We start from the raw sequence: 6915 nt of genomic DNA on the forward strand, positions 1-6915 counted from the left end.
CATGGCTGAAAGGGCGAGCATGTTTGGTGTGACGGGGATTCGAACCCGCGACCCTCAGATTGTGAGTCGAGCGCCCTAACCACCTGGCCATGCCGGGCCTCGGTTAAAGATAACTGAAAAGTTAATCTAGAGTCTTATGCGCAATATGCACTTAATAGCTGGAAATGTGATTGTCTGTTACTTTTTTTGTTACACCTGTGTGTCTACGGCCTAAATTTGTGAAATGCATAAGCGCGAGCTTCAAAGTAATTGGATTAGAATATACATATAGGACACCCATTTAGTTACACACCAGGTTTTGGAACATAACAAATAAAGCAGAACGCTGCAGCTGTAATACAACCCGACTTCTCAATAACTGCACTAATTACTGGTAAAACAACTGTAGCTGAACTTATATGATGTGGATACAAAAGATTTCAATTGTAAGCACGAGAGTTGATGTTGTTCCACAGCACGTAGTGCACGTCTATGTTTAACAACAACAAAAATGAAAATGTAATTATTTAGTGATATACGCTGTAATTGGAAGAAACCCTTTCAAGTATGGAAATAACTGAACCAAACTGAGTTATTGTTTCTTTAATGACATATTTCGTCCTTTCTTTATGTGGAAAAAAACCTGATCGTGTTTTTAAATTTTAAAGTAGGTCAGATGTAAATGAAATTGATTTGATATTCTCGAGTTTTGAGTTTGAAGAAACAGCGTCGTATATTAAGCCAACACATGAGTGTTATTGTTAATGGGTGTTCTTATGGTGCGATTGGTGCATTACATATTTCAAGTGTTATTGTTAATGGATGTTCTTATGGTGCGATTGGTACAATACACATTTCAAGTGTTATTGTTAATGGGTGTTCTTATGGTGCGATTGGTGCATTACATATTTCAAGTGTTATTGTTAATGGGTGTTCTTATGGTACGATTGGTATAATACATATTTCAAGTGTTATTGTTAATGGGTATTCTTATGGTGCGATTGGTGCATTACACATTTCAAGTGTTATTGTGAATGGGCGTTCTTATGGTGCGATTGGTGCAATACATATTTCAAGTGTTAATAAAAGGTCAGCAGATAGTAAGAGCATGCTTAAGAACTAGTCATTGCGCTATATCCAGATAAGGTTGTATATCTTATAATAAACTCATTAGAGGAGTAAAAACCCTCCTGTTGTTGCCGTAATCTAACCTTTCCTGTATCTCAATAAAATAAACGAGCCAAATTCATATTTATGTTGAGCTTTTTATACCCAGAACACACAAGTCATAAATTAAGTCTCGTATTTCAGTATGAATCGATACTATCCTTATCTTTTTAATGACGCCAAATGTATAATAATACTTCTTAAGCTTTATTATCCAGCATTTCGGGTTATAGCAGCTTTATTATCCAGCATTTCGGGTTATAGCAGCTTTATTATCCAGCATTTCGGGTTATAGCAGCTTTATTATCCAGCATTTCGGGTTATAGCTTCAGCAGACCTACTGTCTTATTATTATAAAGACAATAGTTTTAAGTTTTGCTAGTACTAGCTCCAGATTTTTTTTTTTTGACTGGAGACTTTTAATGAGACAAGATCTAAAATAAGTCTAAAATTAGATTAATGGATGGTATTCCCTGGGGGGGGACGACATTTCAGGGGGCCCGGCCCCCCCGCTATCACCGGCCCTGAGTTTCGCCTACGGTGATGTAAAATGTTAGTTGTAAATCTTGCTACTGACATAGTATTCGTTTTGCCTACCTTACGTTTTAAATTCTCCCTCGTCAATTCTGTGCTGCAATCGGATAAGTCACTTTCTTAGAAAATATTTCGTTTCGTTTAAATCTAGAGAAGACTGTCGTGTATTGTTTTTATCAATATTCTTTCAAAACGGTTTACTTTCTTTCTTATGCGATTCTGTACGGTGAGGTATAAGGATTCTTGTCTAATGTTTTTCAAGTGTTGTATCTTAGTTACATCCACGTGTTATTTTTCATGCGATTGTTTACGGTTAAGTGTAAGGATTTTTGTCTAATGGTACAAATGTTTTTCAAGTGTTGTATCTTAGTTACATCCACGTGTTATTTTTCATGCGATTGTTTGCGGTTAGGTGTAAGGATTCTGCTCTAATGTGTTTGATTTTAATTGGTAGTCCTTTACTTACCACTATCATCTAATATACTTTTGAGGCCTACTTTATTTATGTATTTGCTTCGCAGAACTGATGAGCCGTGAATTCGGCGAAACTAGTCTGTTGAAGCAGAAGTAACGAATCAAAGAAGAAATTAGGCTTCTACGTTATTTTTTATTCAGTGAAGTTCATGTATTGTTGAAGGGAAAAATCACAAATAAAGTATGGTTTAATGACAAATGTTTTTCAAGAGTGATAGCCTAGTTACAACCATGTGTTATTTTTCATACAGTTGTTTACGATATAGGTATAAGGATCCTTGTTCAAGAGTGGTATCATAGTTATATTCAAGTGCTACTTCTGTTGCAAATCGTTCTCTTAAGCACTTCTAATTGTTGCCCTGCGCAACAATCCAGACAAAGATAGGAAGTAGTGTTAGTGACCTCCTACTTGATAATTTTATTTGTTAAAGTCTGATTAAGATTGTACTTTAAGAAGGTGTTCTTCCTTACTACTGAAATATACGAGTGCGACCTGGTATGGAAGTCTTCCTTATTTTACGGTGTAGACTATAGAATACTATATAGTAAGACTAGACAAGATTTATTTTCACACTGATTCCACAATAATGCCAAATTTGTTTGCCAACATCATATTGTTCTTGTATGTTATGTCAAATGTAAGGATTTTTGACCATGTTAACATTAAAGATTCACAACTAATACACACATATATACTAAAGTGTATGATGTGAGAAACTATGGAATATTAATTAAGAATTCGAAAGTGCTAATCAACAGATTTGTTTTTAGACAAAATGTACAGGTTTGAGATTTCTGCTACGATAACAAAAAAACATACCTCCTGTTTTATACTTATATACACACGTACAACATGCATATATATCTAACATTATAAAACTCGTGACATATTGAAAGAGATTGTTTTGCATGTTGTGAGAAGTTGTTTACTATGTTATCCACAATCGATTATCTATCAAAAACAACGATTAATTTCAGAAAAATAATCCAACTTTAGTCGATGGGGTCATGTCTCGGTGCCAGTCGCTCGTCGCCGTTCAGTGATTAGAAGAAAGTGGGAGGCCCAGCTTGTAATTACCCTGGCACTGTCGTTTATCTGCTTGTGGCAGATAAGTTGACCACAGTCTTTCTATTTATAGCTTCTAGACAGAGGGAAGGATACGAAATCTTCATACCATTAAAAACGATTCAGTGGTTTACAAAGACAGATAGATAGAGATCTGAACGTTGACTTGAGGGATTCCGTGTTTCTCTGATTGTTTTGGAAAACAACGTACAGAGAAAACCGCCTTTTTTTTATACGGTAGCAAAGCTAGTAGGCAGAAGTAATTGAAGAATATGCCGCTTCTGCGCAGTTGGAAAACTTTGAAAAGCCTTGAAAATTTTGAATTATTTCTGTTGAATTTGAAAATTAACAACTAAAATTACTCGTGCTAAAATAATTGACATATCTTATCGGAGTTAAATCAAAGGGCTAATAAGATGATGAGGTTTTTTTTTTCATTTTTTGTTCGAATATTTAATGATCGTTGTAATTTATTTATATTATAGAAGGCAGGTCATTATTTATAGGAAGATATTCAAGTCATCATTTCAAGACTTCCCACCTGATACCACATTTAGAAAAAAAAAAAGGTCAGTAAACATACTGAACTTATGAAATACATTTCTTCATCTTCCCTTCCATTCTCCTAAATCTTTCGTTGTTTATGTTTGGGAGTCATTCCTCAGGACCTCATTCTGAGTTGGGTCACACTTATAACGTGACTAAGACCTCTGTGAATCGCAGTCACTACATTTCAGAACGAAATTACTTCAGCTTTACTGCTACTGGGATTAATCGAGACCCAGTTAATGACTAAAATTGTAGTGAGAAACTAAGCCGTCATTCTGCCTTTACAGGAAACTGGTGTTAGGTTTCTGTGCTAAAATATGTGATATCAGTCACTTTTAATGACGTTGTCAAAGAAGGGACTTGAACCACGACACCTACTGACATACGTGAAAACGAAAAAAAAAAAAGAAGAGAGAGAAGAACTTTCTTACTTATTTACGCTCCCCAGTGGCACAGGGTTACAATGCTAAAAATTGAGTTTCGATACCCGTGGTGGGTAGAGCACAGATAACCCATCGTTCAGCATTGGGCTAAGCAACAACTAAACCAAACGTATTTACAATATTTGCTTATTGTGAATTGCAGTTTCCACCAACAAACGTCTGTATTGTTTATTAGAATAAATACAAACAATTTATAATTTACATAATTTATATTTCATATAGTAAGAAGCTTCAAAATTAGAGAATCGGGAACAGGAACTGAGTAAAAGAAGAATAAGGTCCTCCTCTGAATTATGTATTCTTTGAAAATGCAAAGCAGGTTTGGTTTTGTAAGCACGGTTTTAAATCTACGTATATACGCAATTTAATATGAAATATATTCTCATTAGAATTTGTTTACCCTATAACATTTTACTAGCAAAAAGCACCTACGTGAAACGTAAATCACTGTCACATTATTTGAGTAATAAACTGGTTGTTTTAGATCTCTATCTGATAAAGCATAAACCTGAAGTATTTATGTAACACTGTTTGTAGATTTTGTTCGCTTACCTGCAAGTCATGTGAGTTGATGCATAAAATCTGTTTAAAATTACATTTTAGGTCACTATTATACAAAGCAAAATATTTAAATGAACGAGTCTTTCCAAGCTTTAAAGTTGATTTAATATAATTATGTATAATTAAAACATTCCCCGGTCCTAGCGCCCTCAAGTGGTTGGCATATTAGACTGTGAATCGAAGGTTCCGTAGTTCACACCAAAAATATGGGGACGTTTATCGCTGTGTTTGTGGGTAGAACATGTATGAAGCTGTTGTGAATGAGTGTTTCCTTATCTACTCGAAGGGTGTACATTCTCTATACATATACTGAAATAACGAAATAACAGTTACTATCACAAAAGGCGGATGAGGAATAAGGAAAACAAAGCAGGCGATTGGCGCCTGTTTGATATGCTGGAGTGTTTATCCTCCTGATATCGAATTTTATCAAGCCACTTCTCACCAAGTGACGAGTCCCTTGGTTGATTGTAACAGCCCGCATGTCTTTGTGGCATTATGTCAGTCTCAATCCATTCCTCAAATTCAGGCTACTCCATTTGTTTAGTGTTCAAACGTTATGTCTTATTCTGTTTTGAAATCGTCGGATTCTTCGGTTCTGTATCAACTGAAAAGTATATATAAAAAAAAAGAACAACGCCCGCATCTGTATGTTGTGATACGAGTCTACCATATGTTTTTCTTAAGTAAGTAGTAATGTTCAAGTTATTATGTACTTCCCATGAAAGTAAAAAAAAAGAGAGAGAGAGAGAGACCATAGAGATCCACAGTGTTTTCTTACTTGACGTATACTTCTAGTGATAAGAAAGAGTATCGTTTTGAATGGCAGAAATGTAGGACAAACGCGGAAAATAACAAAAACGTCTTTCTACCCTTTTATTGTGTTTTCTTTTGGGGATATTTCGAAAGCAAAGTAATAATAATAATAATAATAGCAATAAAATGGTTAAAGTTGAGTTATGGTCACTTTGACCGTTGCAATATTAAGCAAACCTTACTGAATGACTTTAAAAGTAACAATTAGTTTAGCCCTACTTTCTCTGAGTTAGGGTATGTGTGATTTAGAGTTGTTTGATAAGGATTCCCAACACATTTGGTCCTTGATAAGATAGTACTGGTTTTAGTTGACGTGCTTATGAAGTTATTTAGTGGACAACAGTAGTTTGAAACAAATCTGAAGAGAACGTTTCGTGCACATAATTCTTTATGGTTCAGCGGTAAGATTTAGGACTTATAATTCTATAATTTGTGGTTCGAGCCACTTGGCAACTTTGCGGCAAAACAAACTTCTTGTTAGTACACAACAGCGACTAAAACTTCGTCCGCAAACACGTCCTGAGGACAAGTCTGTGGACAACGTTATGGACTGTGCTGCCCGAGGTAGCACAGTCCATAACGTTGTCCACAGACTTGTCCCGAGGCTGCACAGTCCACAACGTTGTCCACAGACTTGTCTCGAGGCAGCACAGTCCATAACGTTGTCCACAGACTTGTCTCGAGGCAGCACAGCCCATAACGTTGTCCACAGACTTGTCTCGAGGCAGCACAGCCCATAACGTTGTCCACAGACTTGTCTCGAGGTAGCACAGTCCATAACGTTGTCCACAGACTTGTCTCGAGGTAGCACAGACAAACATAAGAAGTACATCATTTTTTTTCTCTGCTTAAAACAATTAAGTGGATTTGAAACCCGGAACACAAATTTTCATTTTTGAAATAAATAAGAACAGCGAAGTTACTTAAACAAGGAGTTTCCTCTAAGGAGTTACAAAAAGAAAAAAAACGTTCAAAGTTATAGAATGGATAAGTGTTGAAAGGTTTCAGTTGTGAAGAGAACCAGTTTTTCTTCAATCCAGGTTAAGAGACAGGTCAGAACAAGACATTTATAATTCTATGTCATCAGTGTTATAGAACCGTATTGGTAAAAGTCACATCAATATGCAAGATATATATATCTATAAATGCTATAGTTTCAACCCTACAGATTATATGTGACTTTAACAATTTATCTTGTGGTCTTTATGATTCACCAATGAAATTGAAGCATCAGATTCACGTGCTGTTAAGTAATTTGTTACAATAATGAATATAATTAAAAACGCTGTTTGTTTGTTATGGATTTCGCGCAAAGCTACACGAGGG

At 35.5% G+C, this 6915-nt stretch overlaps 1 protein-coding gene across 2 annotated transcripts in view; it reads left to right on the forward strand.

Annotated features, from left to right (window-relative positions):
- Positions 1-6915, forward strand: part of LOC111087225 — a 53099-nt gene that overhangs the window by 26662 nt on the left and 19522 nt on the right. The window contains exon 1 of one of the 2 annotated variants that reach the window (XM_022393162.1): positions 5407-5459. The exons of the other annotated variant lie outside the window; for it this stretch is intronic. The gene's annotated coding sequence lies outside the window, so the exon portion shown is untranslated. Of the gene's footprint in view, positions 1-5406; positions 5460-6915 lie in introns of those variants that run through there. 2 annotated transcript variants of the gene reach the window in all.

Source organism: Limulus polyphemus, unplaced genomic scaffold, assembly GCF_000517525.1.
Source record: "Limulus polyphemus unplaced genomic scaffold, Limulus_polyphemus-2.1.2 Scaffold1898, whole genome shotgun sequence".
NCBI lineage: Eukaryota > Metazoa > Arthropoda > Merostomata > Xiphosura > Limulidae > Limulus > Limulus polyphemus.